At 37.6% G+C, this 16215-nt stretch overlaps 1 long non-coding RNA gene across 1 annotated transcript; it reads left to right on the forward strand.

The window, feature by feature from the left end:
* Positions 1–2084: 2084 nt before the first annotated feature.
* LOC134805611 (uncharacterized) lies at positions 2085–5920 on the forward strand. The gene is made up of 2 exons (XR_010146335.1): positions 2085–2281; positions 5642–5920. It is a non-coding gene; the product is annotated as an uncharacterized LOC134805611 (long non-coding RNA).
* The last annotated feature ends 10295 nt before the right edge of the window (positions 5921–16215 follow it).

The following is a 16215-nucleotide window of genomic DNA, read 5'->3' on the forward strand; positions in this document are numbered from 1 at the left end:
ATGAACAAGAGCTTTACAATAAAGAGAAAATTGTAGTACCACAAAGTTTAAGATCTTCAATATTAAAGTTAGCACACGATGACAGTGGACACATGGACATGAAATCAACATTGGCACGCATCAAGCAAAAATATTGGTGGAAATCAATGCACAAGGACATTAAAGCTTACGCAAATGCCTGCATTGTTTGTGCAAGTACCAATCGAAGAACAAAATTGGCTTATGGATTAATGGGTACAAGACCGATACCACACACACCCATGGAGGTAATATCAGCTGACCATATAGTAGCATTGCCACAGACCACTTCAGGCAACATATACATGTTGGTACATATAGACCATGCTACTAGGTACATAATGGCTAAGCCCACAAGCTCGTTGTCAGCAAGTGATGTCATAGACACAATAGAAAAGGATATTATTTACGTATATGGTCCACCATTGACATACATTTCAGACAAAGCCCCATGTTTTATGAGTCAATCAACTCAACGTTTCTTCACAAAATATGGAATACAACATCTGCCCACAACACCATACACGGCTCAGAGCAACGGATTAATTGAAAGAGCAAATGCCACGATTATTGCAACTCTGACTAAAATGGCATTGGAAAATAGTACAGAGTGGGACAAGTTATTGCCTAATACTTTATTAGCAATAAATACATCAAGACAGAAGACAACAGAATATTCCCCATTTTATTTATTACACGGATATCATCCTAGAATACCACCCAATGAAATTCACATAGGAACTATTCAAGAAAATATGGACCGGACACATCAGTTAGATTTATTATCCGAAGCAAGAACCATAGCAAACAAAAAAATAGAAGAGCAACATTGTAGAAATAAAATCAGATTTGACCTCAGAAAATTAGAACATAACTTCAAGGAAGGTGAATATGTATTATATGCATGGCCCCAACCACAAGATCATAAGTTGACTCCAAAATACAAGGGACCATACAAAATAGTAAAGAAAGTAGGATCAGTATGCTATGAGATACAGAATGTCAGACAACCCACAAAGAAGAAGATAGTCCATGTACAGTTTTTGAAACCCTTAACACCACCTCCCTCTTTAGATTCTTTTTCAGCTTTTTCAGATACACAAAACGATGACCATATTAATAGTGACCAGTACAAGGATGATGACAGCGATGATGTAAACTCCCATAATGACCAGATACCGGAGGATCATCAGACCACGGACGTGACCCATACCCTGGAGTGTGATGGAACCAGTCATACAGGAGGACGAAGACAGTATGTAACCAACAGAGGACGCATCACTGAGAAACCATACAAGTATGATATTTAACCGGAATTGACAATATAAATATATGTATTTCTTTTATATTCCATGATAGTATACAATCTATGTACCTACCTAAGAGTCTTAGATATCAATTTTGTTTTCCAATATATAGTAATTTCAGTAATATTTTGCATAGTTAATTTAAAAGTAAACAGTAAAGTAATTACATAATAATTTCTTTTTACCGTAACTCAGTTTAAAGTGTGGAAAAAAAAAAGTAAAGGAATGGAAAGTCAGTTTGCGAAGCGCCAGAATGTGTAAATAAAAAGAATTTGCTATAAATATGTACATATCTAGCTTTAAGTGTATATAGGCGTGTATAGTAGGGTAACGGTTATAGTATTGTGCGTACAGAGAGGAATAAACAAAAAAAACAAACAAATTTGTGTATAATGTTATATTACATGCTTTGTAAATAATTACTTAACTTAATGAGCTTAACCTAATAAACTTAACCTAGTGCCGAATAAAATAAGCAAATTTGTAAATAGTGACTGAGATGTATTTGTATGATATGATATGTAGTGTAATTTATTTAGATATTAGTGTATATAACGAGTCTAACATAAGACATTAATTCGTTTGGTAAATTGCTGTATATAGGTCGCTTCAAAAAAAAAAACATTAGATTTAAAAACAAAAAACATTTAAAAAGAAGAAAAGTTACAAAAAAAGATGTGCTGTATATATATATTGCTTATAATAGTTAAAGGTAATAAGTTTTGACAAATTAAGGTCATCTCTCAAACAAATTTAATATATAGTAATGATGATTTCAACAAAGAAGTGTAACAATAAAGTAAAATAACATGATTCTCATTTATAAGTTTATAACAGTTGTAATTTCAAGTTTGACAATATTAAAGTTTCAGTAATTTTAGTTGTATAATGTTGGTAATGTATAAGTAGTTTCAGCTTCAGGCCCGCCCAAATTAAATGGAAGTAAATTAACTTATGTAATAATAAAATTTTTTTCCTCCTCCTCCTCGGGGGAGCCTTTCACCCTAGAGGACGCGTCCCCGGGTGGCGGATAGGGGAGTGCTCGCCTAGTTCTGCGTAAGTAGAACCAGGAGGGTAGGAGCGAAATAAAATAGCTCCCGCGGACCAAAAGGCCGCAGAAGGACACTGCGATATAAAACCCCTGCTGCGGGCTTCTTCGACATCTTCGGAGCAGAGGTCGCGGCAGTGCTATGAGTCTGGGCTGGGGCTCACAGAAGAGATGGCGGCGGAAGAACCCTTCGGGGCCAACGGCGGCGCTCACACTCCGTAGCGGGTGATAGCCTTGGCGTCAGGTGGCAACCGGCCGTAAAAACAAAGCCAATCATCATAACTCCAAATCATGAAAAGTACAGATAAGAAAAGGGCAAATAATGCTAGGGCGTCCCCCTCAAGCGACGATAACAGTGATGGAAAAGCAACAAATGCTAGGGCGTACCCCCAAAGCGACGCAAATGTCATCAGAGCACCCGGAATATCACCCACGATGCGCATAGCGAGCTGGAACGTGGGCTCGATGACAGGACGCAGCTCAGAACTCAGCGAAGTATTACATCGAAGACGCATCAACATTTGTTGCATCCAGGAGACGAAGTGGAAGGGGTCCAAATCGCGTAATATCGGGTATAACTACAAGCTGATTTATCATGGAACAAGGACGCAGAATGGAGTCGGCATTGTAGTAGACAAACACTTTCAAGATCGCGTAGTTGAAGTAAACAGAGTAAGCGAAAGATTAATCTCAATCAAGCTTGCCCTGGACGATCAACCGTGCATGAACATAATATGCGCATACGCCCCCCAGTCCGGAACCCGAAGTTCGGAAAAGGAATCTTTTTGGGAAGAAATTAGTGATCTGCTGCAGTCTATACCAAACTGTGAGCCGAAGTTCATCGGCGGCGACTTGAACGGTCATGTTGGTGAGGAAACTACCACTTACCAGAGAATACATGGCAACTTCGGATACGGTAAAATCAACCCGGAGGGAGAAAGCATCCTTCAAATGGCACTGGCACACGATCTTGCAATTATTAATACTTTCTTCACAAAACCTGCAGAACATCTAGTAACCTATAAAAGCGGCGGGGCATGCACTCAGATAGATTACATTCTAACTGATAGAAAACAACTAAAGACATGCAAGGACTGCAAAGTCATACCCGGGGAACCTCTCACCTCACAGCATAGAATACTAGTGGCAGAGTTCAAAATACCAAAAACATACAAAGTCAAGAAGGAGAAAATCATAAGAATACGGTGGCATAAATTGGAGGGCGAGGAAGGTCTCAGACTATGTGAAGACATCGCACAACACCTTCAGGAGCAGCAGGATGAGACAGCCGATGCAATGTGGAGAGATTTTCAACTATACTGCAATGAAAAAGCACAACAATATTTAGGAGTATCTAAAAGTGCCATCAATAATAACAAGGATACTAGCTGGTGGAATGAAGAAGTGAGAGAAAAATTGGAAACTAAGAAAACACTCTTCAAACTTTGGCAACAGACGAAAGACCATGTTGACCACCAGGCTTATAAAATTGCTAAGAAAATCGCAAAACGAGCCGTCGCACAGGCCAAGGCAACCGCCAGAGATGATTTCTATGCCAAACTTGAAACTGCCTCAAACGATAAAGAAATCTTTAAGTTGGCAAAACGCAAACACCAAAGTAGTAGGGATACTATCACAAACAAATTTATAAAAAATGAACAAGGAAAGCTACTAACATCAAACGAAGACATCAGAAACCGCTGGAAAGAATACTACACAGAACTGCTAAATGAGGTATTCCCTAGTGAGGCACTACTAGATATCCCTGCTACAGAAGGCCCTATCCCATGTATAAGGCCTGAAGAGATAACTCTGGCAATCAAACGAATGGCAAATAACAAAGCCCCTGGCCCTGACGATATCCCTGCTGAATTCTGGAAGCGAATAGGAGATACCGGGGTACTGTTCCTGACGAAACTTTTCAACAAGTTCCTGGCTGATGGGATACCCGATGAATGGCGGAAGAGCTTTCTCATCCCTTTCTATAAAAATAAAGGTGATATAAGACTCTGCGGCAACTACAGAGCTATAAAGCTAATCTCACATTCCTTCAAAATTTGGGAAAGAGTCATCAACAAAAGGTTACTTGAAATAACTAGCGTCACTGAAAACCAATGCGGATTCGTCGCCGGTAGATCCACAACCGATGCTATACATTCGGTCAGAACACTGATAGAAAAGTACAGAGACAACAAAACAGACTTGCACATGATATTCATCGACCTAGAAAAAGCTTTCGACCGGGTACCGAGAGAACTAATTTGGCACGCTCTGAGGGCCCAGAGTGTCCCCGAGCATTACATAATGATTGTCAAAGATATGTACCACCAAGTATCAACCAAAGTGCGAAGTCCGGCTGGAACAAGCGATGAATTTGATGTAAAGGTTGGCGTGCACCAAGGTTCCGCACTCAGCCCGCTGCTATTTAATATTGTAATGAACCATCTCACCTCAAATCTGCAACGAGCGCCGCCATGGGACATCCTATATGCGGACGACGTCATCATCAGTGAAGATGTGAACAACTTACAGCAGATTCTAGAAAAGTGGAGGGAAGCTCTGGAAACATCAGGTCTGCGAATAAGCAGAGAGAAGACCGAGTATATGCATTGCAACTTTAGTGGCGTCAACAGCAAATACACCATCTGTCTGCAGAACACCCAGCTAAAAGAAGTGGACCATTTCAAGTACCTAGGGTCAGTCATCAGCAAAGATGGGTCAATAGACACTGATGTCACCCATCGCATCAATACCGGGTGGTTGAAATGGAGAGAACTATCTGGCGTGCTATGCGACAACCGAATGCCCGTGCGCATAAAGGGACGAGTATACAGAGCAGCCGTCCGACCGGCCATGACATACGGAGCCGAATGCTGGCCACTCAAAAAGCAGCACGAAAATCAATTACACTGCGCAGAGATGAAGATGCTTAGGTGGGCAGGTGGTGTAACTAGGCTGGATCATGTCAGAAACACACACATAAGAGGCACCTTCAAAGTGAGACCTATCCCAGATACACTACAGGAGAGCCGTCTGAGGTGGTACGGACACGTTATGAGGCGACCATCCGATCACATGACCAGAAAAGTGCTAGATATCGAAACTAAACCCCGAGGACGAGGAAGACCCCGAATCACATGGATGTCCGTAGTAAATAAGAACCTCAAAGAAGCCCAAGTCACCAAACAGACGACCCAGGACCGAGCTACCTGGAGACGCATGATACGGAGGGCCGACCCCAAATAAAATGGGAAAGGGCCAGGCAAAGAAGAAGAATAATAAAATGTTTTTCTAAATTTAAAGTTATAGTTTTGAAATAATGGCATGTAAGGGTAAGATAAATGTGAAATTTAAAATTAAAACAATACAAATATTCTTTTCAATTTAAATTTCAAAGGGCATGTAAGGGCAAAGTCGATGTTTAAGTCGAACCATAATACTCTCATTCGATAGGTAATAACAACACTAGAGAAATAAGGATAGACATATGTAAAAACACTTAGGTTAAAAAGAGATAGCGCTATACGAATAAAGAACACTTCCAAGATGTCGTTGTTTCATTAAACTAGCCTTACAATAGACTACGAATCGTGTGATAAATCAATTTACGATGGAATTCTGGCACACGAAGTTGAAACAATGTTATTCTAGCTAGGTAGTTAGTACAAAAGGTAAAATTGTTCTCTGCTCTACAATCAATAAGCATAATTAGCATGAATCACCTACCTCATGGGTATCTTCTTCCTCTAATATACTAGGAACCCGATAAGTGTCATCCACCTGTGCAATGCGTGGGTTCAAAATGTTTGAGCCGGTCGCCTCACTGTCAAAACCAAAATTAAATAAATGTATGATGTTTTACAGCACATATGGACTTTACCGCACTAGTGCGATAATGCACACACACATTACGTAACTATGTCAAATATTTAAAGGGCTAGTAGTAGTAGTAAACTCTTTATTGTACAAAAAGACATATTAAAAATAACATACAATTAGCAAGAAGTACAAAGGCGAACTTATCCCTTTGAGGGATCTCTTCCAGTTAACCTATAGGGCTATATGTACTGTAAAACGTTGTACGATACATGTGAGAATAGGTAATACGCAACTCATGTCAACTATTTTTCGCACTATTTTTTATCATCAAGTGATGATGAACAATAACAGCCATATTTTGCCTCTCATTAAGCATCCGGACAAATCTGTCGGTCGAAGAATTGTAGCAGCCAGTCATTTCTTTACAACATCACTCAATTTATAAATTAGTCCATTACTATTTCATAAATTGATCATGGACCCGCGAAACGCAGCATTCCAGAAATGCAGTTATTTCGAAAAGTGAGACAGACTAATTTCAAAATTTTTATGTAGGTACCTATATTATAACAAGTGATGACAATGGAGAAAACTACTTGAAAGTAAATAAACCATTGTGCTGGTTACAGGTACAGTCGGCGTCAAATACTTTGTAGCAACAAAGTAGCCAAATAGTAACATCTAGAAAGTAACATAATAAAATTGCGGTTTATGACGTAAGTATTAAAAAAACTGCTTACTAGATCTCGTTCAAACCAATTTTCGGTGGAAGTTTGCATGGTAATGTACATCATATATAGTTTTTTTTGTTTTATCATTCTCTTATTTTAGAAGTTAAAGGACACACATTTTACCACTTTGGAGGTGGTCTCTCGCGCAAACTATTGAGTTTAGAAAAAAATTATATCAAAAACCTCAATATATTTTTTGAAGACCTATCCATAAATACCCCACACGTATGGGATTGATGCAAAAAAAAATTTGAGTTTCAGTTCTAAGTATGGGGAACCCCCAAAATGTATTGTTTTTTTCTATTTTTGTTGGAAAATCCAAGTTTCAACAGTACCTATAGTTCTTATAGTTTCAGAAAAAAGTGGCTGTATATACGGACGGACAGATAGACAGACATGACGAATCCTTAAGGGTTCCGTTTTTTGCCATTTGGCTACAGAACCCTAAAAATGCTCTATCACAGGTAAATGAGAAATTGAAAATGGAAATAATTGCCCAAGATTATTAGTTTTATTAAAATAAAAAATCGGTCAACACGCTCAAGAAAAGGAAATCATTTACTATTGTGTAGGGTAGGTATAATATAAAATAACTACAGTTCATTAAAAAATACGTAAAAGAATAACGAAAGTACGGACAATCGGTAAATCCCGGGATTTTAATTTCCGGGACTTACTCAGGTAACCCTATTAGTTCATTAAAAAATACGTAAAAGAATAACGAAAGTACGGACAATCGGTAAATCCCGGGATTTTAATTTCCGGGACTTACTCAGGTAACCCTATTACATTCTATCAGTGTACATTTTTAGGGTTCCGTACCCAAAGGGTAAAAACGGGACCCTATTACTAAGACTTCGCTGTCCGTCCGTCCGTCTGTCCGTCTGTCATCAGGCTGTATCTCATGAACCGTGGTAGCTAGACAGTTTAAATTTTAACAGATGATTGAATTTCTATCGCCGCTATAACAACATATACTAAAAACAGAATAAAATAAATAGTTATGCAACAAACGTGATTTTTGCCGTTTTTTGCATAATGGTACGGAACCCTGCGTGTGCGAGTCCAACTTGCACTTGGCCGGTTTTTTTAAATTAAGTACCTCTTGCCCTCTTGGAGAATATCAAATAACTAATGAGGGCAATGTATCTCGTACGATATTATTGATTGGCGACATTTTATTTAGTTTTCGGCGAACATTTGCTAAGTAGGTAGTACTAATAGCCATCTAGGAAAATAAGTACAAAATATGTCCAAATAATTGAGAATATCAATTCAAAGCATAAAAAGATATAAGCATCTGCACTGATAGGAAAACAGTAGGTATCTAAATCTAACTAAGGTCTTTTCGTACGCCGCCGCTGTGAGTACCTACTCACCTAGGTATTTATCGCAACGCACGAAGTTACGCGCGACATAGGTACCTACATATGTGACGTTATCTATGAAAAGGGACCTTATTGTCGATGGCGCTTCCGCCATTATTAACGATGCTCTGATATAAATACCACGCCGTGCGACGCAGTGCGTCGTAAGCGCCATAGACAATAAGGTCCCTTTTCATAGATAATGCCACAATTAAAATTAGAACTTACTCGTTACTTTGAATGTCAGTGGTTGATGAAATCGGAGATTCCATTTCCATATTTTGCAGTCTGTAAATAAAGATAAATTGTAGTAGTGTATTGTGTTACGTAGGTAGGGCTAAAAAGCACAAGTCAAATAATTATACTCACTCGATAAAGATATCATGTTCGGCTGTGAAATTATCCAATTTTCTTATTTTCCTAGAAAGACAAAAAAGTAAAAAGTTTAGACGCATGACAAATCACGAGCTGAGGTTCGAACCCTCGATAGGTGGATGGATTGCTAAAAGAACGCTTTATGCGTCTAATTGTGTGCGTTACATGTATCACTGTGTGCTCGTATTTATAGGAAGGCCCACTACACCGCAACCGCGTAACTACGACTCACGGAGACGCACACATAGACGGCAATGTTTTCTGTCTTTGCCGTGCAAGGCAACGGCGCTAGTGCCGCGTGGTGTAAACGTCGCGAATCGCAATATCCTTTTAAGCTATTTAGATGATGAATTGATGACAATGTTTAACCGGTAGATGGAGCGATTATTAAATTCTAGAATGTTTTAAGTTATATGGATTACTAATTAGTACGATCAAGTATATATTAAATTAAGTAATAATTACGTATTTCACTGTGTAATAAATATACATTTTTACTTACGTTAGTTCCATTGTTTGTTGGAATCTTCCGAGTTGTCTTTTTCGAGATGTCTTCTTTTTATTCAATTGCTTGTTACCCATTATAACTTAAAGGTTTTGGTGCACACGGTATATCACTAGGACACACAACACAGCACAGTTTTTATAAGTAAATCTTATATTTGTTTTGGGGACACCCAGTACAGGTCCGTCTGGCACGAGCGCTCAGCCATCACTGTCTCATTTCGAAAGACGGACGGAGATAGAGCATGCAGGCCGGAGTCGATATTTTGTTACGATAGAATTAGTTGATGTTTATTTATTTTAAAAATATTGCCTCTAATTATCGTTTTTCTAAAGCTGTCAAATTACTGTTATAGTTATGATTGATTTTTCTCCTTTTTTTGTTTCATAGTGTCACATAGTAAAGAAACGAGTAAAGTTGGAGTATAAATTGGAGGTTACTTTGGGAATAAATTGTATCGAGCGAAGTGTTATGAATCGTGTATCGAAAGCTGTGTTATTAAAGATAATATAATCAAGAATTATATTTATTTTTCCCACGTCTACAAATATCACCGTTTCTTAGAAAAATAGGATAATTATTGGGGTATTTTTACATTTCTGGCTCAGGGAACGGCCTTAATCTTCACGCATGTAAAGTCTCCGATTGCAAGTAAGTACTAAGGAAAAAATCATGGCCGTAGGTCTGTTATGTACTTCAATTACTGATTTTGCGAAATTGCCTTGTCTTGTTTGGTTTCCTCGCATTCGATATGAAAAGTAGAGTGTTTAACTCGGGTGAAAGGCACCGTTTCTGTCTCGGACTATTGGCGCTCTCACTGCGTTCGAGCGCCAAACTACCTCGACAGAAATGGGTGCCTTTCAACCCTTGGTTAACAATCTACTATTGTTCGTTCATTCTCTGACTACCTACAAAAAAAAACTATATATATAAGATTCCATTGAGTTTATCTTTGCCCAGTTTGTTTTATTTAATAGGTTGGAATTAATAAATATCTAAATAGCGGGTAAAACGGAAACGCCTGATATAAGTAATTCTTTCATTCATTTTCGAACAATAAGTCCATACTTTTGTGAATTACACTACAAATGAAAGTTAATCACGGTAGAAATGGACGGATTTGTATTTCGTAGTTGCTTCAATCGATTCAAGTAAAGAGAACCCATCAAAAACATTGCATGTAAAAAGGTGCAAGTCTCGCAACACTTCTACTACAAAAAAGTTTTGAGATGTAATGTGAAACCAAGTCGGTTATTTTAATCAGTGCCAGGGGGTATTAAAACAGTATCAATGAGATATCTTTAATTTGTAATACATATAATGACCTGGCAATCGCACGGCTGCATAATGACATAAGGATAATCGTCACCTATTAAAAATAATTCTAATTGAACATAACGCTAGCGCTAATTGCAGTTTGAGCATTACGATTTACGAGTACGGTACGAGCAAAGCATTATGTGCGATTGCCAAGTCATTATATGTATTACAAATTAAAGATATCTCATTGATACTGTTTTAATACCCCCTGGCACTGATTAAAATAACCGACTTGGTTTCACATTACATCTCAAAACTTTTTTGTAGTAGAAGTGTTGCGAGACTTGCACCTTTTTACATGCAATGTTTTTGATGGGATCTCATCTCTTTTTGTAGGCAGTCCTTGTTTTCGGGTACTCACACCCATACTATGTATACACATATCATAACTAAACACATCTTCATTCATACTCACATTGTACATAACCTTTACTTTACCTACTATTTGTAGGAACTGCAACAGTAACTTTGTAATAGCATATATTTATATGGAATTACAAACTTACTTATGCAGTTCTTAGATCTTTAAAACGTGACTGATATTGCAATATTTTTTTCACATCACCTAATCGGAAAATGGATTTTTCTTCCCTGCTAGGAGGGATCAAAGTGGCACTTTTCTGTTCAACGACATTTCATTGCCAGTATAAAATATTAATATAAATAACTATGAACATCGTATGTACAGCATGCCAAAAAAGAGTAGAAATTAAAAAGTGGCAACACTGTAGTGTCAACACTAAGATTTTTTTATTTTCCTCTTAGTTGATGTGAAAAGCAGTATGTGTCACACGGTATCAACATTATTTCGTCTTGGGCGTTAACACTTGAATCCCTCATTACGTTCAGGATTTTACTTTAGAATCCCTCACTACGTTCGGGATTCTATTGTAGAATCCATCGCTTCATTCAGGATTCAATGTACACCCTTGACGGAAATATATCATTTTGATCCCTTGTAACACAAACTACTATAGGTTTTCTATGGCTTGATACGCTGAAAACTACCTATGTTTAAAATTTGAAGCTTGTGGGTATGCTAGAAGTACCTTCAAATTATGATGATCGGTGAGTGTGTCAGTGTCGAAATTAAGGAACTTTGACATAAAATAATTCTTAAACCACAAGTTCAAATTGAATGTTTTTGAGATTATATGTAAAGCATGTTAAGCCCTATATGTCACTGAAAATTCAGGGTTCTAGCTTTAGCCAGCACAAAATTACAGGACGTCAAAAATGGCCTGAATCGCTTCGAGAAAAGGATGGTACGGCCGTGCCTCTTTCTTTTGCTCGACTTGGCGGGGGCACTACCGTGCCCCCAGATTCAGATGCACATTGTGATACGTCAAAAGATTGTATAAAAGTTTGCAAAACGTTTGTACAATATTTTGTTAACGGGTCTAGATGTTAAATTTCAAATTTACATGAGAATGTTTGATTTTATGTTCTTCGTATTTACATGATGTTACTCATAGCAATTAATGATGAATGACAATGCGGGTGAAGATAACCAGTAGAACTCGGACCTCCGTCTACACCCGTTGTTATCACGGACACGTAGTTCAAGCTATATTAGACTCGTGAGGTCAGTTTTATTAAGAAACGAGTGTGAATAGCATATCTGGGGTTTGTTTCAAGACGCGAGTGTTCGTCTAGATTTTTGTTTATGGACGTGAGCGTGCGTCTAGATTTGTGTTTGATGACGTGAGCGTGCGTCTAGATTTGTGTTTGATGACGTGAGCGTGCGTCTATATTTATGTTTGAGACGTGAGCGTGCGTCTAGATTTTTGTTTGAGGACGTGAGCGTGCGTCTAGATTTGTGTTTGATGACGTGAGCGTGCGTCTAGATTTTTGTTTGAGACGTGAGCGTGCGTCTAGATTTTTGTTTGAGACGTGAGCGTGCGTCTAGATTTTTGTTTGATGACGTGAGCGTGCGTCTAGATTTTTGTTTGATGACGTGAGCGTGCGTCTAGATTTGTGTTTGAGACGTGAGCGTGCGTCTGTCTAGATTTCTGTTTGAGGACGTGAGCGTGCGTCTAGATTTGTGTTTGATGACGTGAGCGTGCGTCTATATTTTGTTTGAGACGTGAGCGTGCGTCTAGATTTTGGTTTGAGGACGTGAGCGGGCGTCTAGATATTATTAATTTTATGAAGACGTCAGAGCGAGTCTAGATTTTGTATGAGAATGTGACTGTGAGTACAGTCTGGGATTTATATGAGATGTGAGGAGCGCCAGAAAGTATGATGTTGGCACTTCATTGAAGATGTATACTTACCAAGATTGTCTAAACTAGCTAGTTTAGCTAACGCATAGTCTAATAAAACATGGTCTTCTATTCCCAGAGTGACACAGGCCTACGTCACAATAATATGGCCGCTATATATAGCGCTATCGCATATTATCATATAGCGCTGTCGCATGATGACGTAGGCTTGTGTCAGTTAGGTGACCTAGAAAAGACGGGAATGGAGTACCAGGCGGAGTATATTATTATACCATGAGCTAACGGTAGTTTGGCAAGATGTGCGGTACGGATTAAGATTAACAGAACGATGTGTTTGAAATAGTCTTAATTAGATAAAATAAGTTTGTGTATGTTAAAGATCTACTACTAAAGCTCCCGAGTACTATATTATATATGAGAAATCAATTTGAGTTATGAATAAACACGTATTTATCCTTAAAACGAAATCTAGGAGAATGAGTAAGAAAAGAGAGCTCACTGTCTAGCAAAACCATTGTTTAGGTTAAATGTAGCCATCGCTGTCTATCGCATGCTACGCGTTCTTTCGAAGGTCAAGCCTTCGGTTAGAGTTCTGTCTAGACTGTGATGATGATGACGATGCTAATGATGATGATGATGATGATGATGATGATGATGATGATGATGATGATGATGATGATGATGATGATGATGATGATGATGATGATGATGATGATGATGATGATGATGATGATGATGATGATGATGATGATGATGATGATGATGACGATGATGATGATGATGATGATGATGATGATGATGATGATGATGATGATGATGATGACGATGACGATGACGATGACGATGACGATGACGATGACGATGACGATGACGATGACGATGACGATGACGATGACGATGACGATGACGATGACGATGACGATGACGATGACGATGACGATGACGATGACGATGACGATGACGATGACGATGACGATGACGATGACGATGACGATGACGATGACGATGACGATGACGATGACGATGACGATGACGATGACGATGACGATGACGATGACGATGACGATGACGATGACGATGACGATGACGATGACGATGACGATGACGATGACGATGACGATGACGATGACGATGACGATGACGATGACGATGACGATGACGATGACGATGACGATGACGATGATGATGATGAGTATGAGTATGAGTATGAGTATTAGGGTGAGTATGAGTATTAGGATGAGTATGAGGATGAATATGGGGATGAGTATGGGGATGAGTATGAGGATGAGGATGAGAATGAGGATGAGTATGAGGAAAGATACATAGTTTTGGGAACAATCTTACAAAAAACCATCTTGCCCAAATTAAGCAAGCTTGTAGTTGATAAAAATACTAATAGCAATAATGATGATAATGATGGATTGAACACTAGCACGCGCGAGGTTACAAAGCGCAAACAAGACGTTGCAGATGAGGGCGCACATTCTAATTCAAAGCGCCGTAAATCAGGAGGATCTGGTAGCACAGTCAACGTTAAAGATTTGATTGAAGCACTTAACAGCAGAAGTAAACCGTCCATTAGTTCTCATCAAACGTTGAATGCTTTACCGGAGTTCGATCCGGATAATAAGTGTCAAAATATCGAGATCTGGTTGCACAAGGTAAATGAGTACGCTCGAATATATGAATGGGACGATGTCCAAACATCTCACTATGCGACGCAAAAATTGGTCGGTACAGCTAAGAAATGGCTTTATTCGCTACCAAGCCTGAATTTTACGTGGCCAGATTGGCAAGTAAAACTACGTCGTGTCTTTCCAATCGACGACAACTTTGCACTTATGATGGAAGAAATCGTCGCCCCCATGGAAAACTCACGTATCTGCATTTTTTACAAAATTTACTTTTTGATATAACTCTGCACCAAATAGGAGAATACACCTTCTCACAAATTTTCATAGATCTAACATTAATGGTTCCAGAGTTACATTTGTACAAATCTGAATGTTTATATGTTTGCACCCATGGTAAACTTACAACTTGTAGTTAAGGTATTTTTCCGTGGACTATTATATGGATCATGAAAGATTTTGTCCCATAGTAAACTTACGAATCGGGCAAATTCGTATATTCACTGTGTCACATATTATATATATATGAAGAAAGTAGCCTATAGCAAATAAACGAATCTAGTTATTTCGTTACTTTGCTATGGTGGTGATTATTACCCAGCAACATGACTAGCCTACAGTATATTTGCGAATGTGGTATATTCGTCAGTTTGCTATGGTGGAGATTTAATAAAAAGTCTATTGCAAATCTGCGAATTTGAAATATTCGCTAATTTGCTATGGTGGCAATTATCACCCAGTAACATGAGTAGCCTACAGCAAATTTGCGAATCTGGCATATTCATCACTTTGTTATGGTGGAGATTATTACCCAACAACGTGTATAGCTTACAGCAATTTTGCGAATCTGGCTAATTCATTAATTTGTTATGGTGGCAAGTGTGTTTGTGTTCGTAATGTTATCCGCGTATTTACTTTAAATACGCGAATCAGTCATTTTCGCAAGTTTATGGTAGTAATTTATAATTTAGTAATGAAATCACATTTCACATATTTGCGAATATACCTAAATCGCATTTTAGTTAAGGTAAAAAATTCAAATTAATCGTAATTTTGTACCTACGTTTATAATTTTTCTTTTTGCATAAAAGAATTATCTTCTATAATACACATATTAAAGACGAGATAAATATTAGTAACAGTTTTGTAAGGAATGTAATTTGGCTGAAAGGTTAAAATACCTTAGTCAGTCCATGTTTGAAAACAAGTTATTCAATATTGTTGCAGCAAGTACCCACCTCAAACCTACCCGTTTTCTATTTTCTATTTGTAATGTTTGGTTGACCTCTCGCTTCGATCGTATGTTTCTTAAAAATAAGTGTTCATTTAATATGAAGAGAAATAAGAAGATGCTTCTAAAAGTTTTTGAAGTTGTAGATGGGGATAAAAGTACAAAAAGTAAGTAGTTAAATATGATATTATAGCCTAAAATAGTTTTAAATAAGTACATACTTACATAAAGTGCTTTATAAATATTTAATCAAATACTGATATGCATTATAGTAATTATTTTGTAGTATTCTAGTATGAGTAAATTAATCAAATATCGATAAAAAAAAATGAAACATATATGCAAGTTTTATTTAAGTATGTTTTTTTTTAAATTTTATTCATACTCATTGTTTTATATCTCTCGATTTTTAACTAGTTAATACATTTAACTAATAATTCTGTTATTAAAATTTATTAACAGTAGATACCATTAACGGTAATTTGTTTACAAAACAATTTAGTAACTTTAATGGCACTATACTTTATTTTTTTAGCATTAGAAAAACGGTAGTCAATCTTGACGTATCTTTTCATTGAAAATAAATATAATATTGAAATAGCTTTTTCAAAATTAGTTTATAATACTTATGAAAGCAA

The sequence above is a fragment of the Cydia splendana genome, unplaced genomic scaffold, assembly GCF_910591565.1.
Source record: "Cydia splendana unplaced genomic scaffold, ilCydSple1.2 scaffold_45_ctg1, whole genome shotgun sequence".
Taxonomy (NCBI): domain Eukaryota; kingdom Metazoa; phylum Arthropoda; class Insecta; order Lepidoptera; family Tortricidae; genus Cydia; species Cydia splendana.